Genomic DNA, 675 nt, shown 5'->3' with positions numbered 1-675 from the left:
GCTATGCATATGGACTCTTATGAAATTATATTGGCCCCTTTAATCTTTGGTGATACTTTCCTTTTGGCTGTTTAAGGCCATAGAGTTGGCCCAGATAAACTGATTTATTTTTACTCTTAAGGTCGTTTGAGGATCTGTTCCTCAGGGGTCACATGGGCTTGGGAGGAGCCCCTGATTCCTTTCTTTTACCAGTTCTGCCTATGTGAAGATAAGTCAAAGGTCCTGCTGGACCATGGTTGGCTTCACTTGGAAGCACGGAGGAAATGATTCCTCTGTGTTGACCCTGCTCTTCATATACTGGACACTGGTACAAGTCCACCTGGTGGGGTCTCCTCAGACTCCTTGATCAAGAGGACAGGTGACCCACCACCATTATAGGACATTTTGAGAGATGCTCATAGTCCCCTGGAACTAGTGGACCTAGGAGGGCAAGAGGCAAAACGTGTCCTTTATGTCCCTCTGACCAAATTCTTATAGACCTCAAAGTATGTCTGTTAAACACCCAAGAAGGTTAGTTCCACCAGTCTCGTATTTTTAATTACTATGTGTCATGTAGATAAATCTTGGGCAAACTCCAATTGTTCTCAGATAAACCTTGCCTAGACATATATTTCTTGATCTGGTATGTATAATTTGTCAATAGGCTGTAGGAGTAATATGGTTTCCTCTGGTTGA

This window comes from Nannospalax galili, unplaced genomic scaffold (genome assembly GCF_000622305.1).
Source record: "Nannospalax galili isolate Female #2095 unplaced genomic scaffold, S.galili_v1.0 scaffold566, whole genome shotgun sequence".
In the NCBI taxonomy this organism is placed as follows: Eukaryota; Metazoa; Chordata; class Mammalia; order Rodentia; family Spalacidae; genus Nannospalax; species Nannospalax galili.
The sequence above is the reverse complement of the archived record's forward strand: the minus strand, read 5'-3'. Positions refer to the sequence as shown.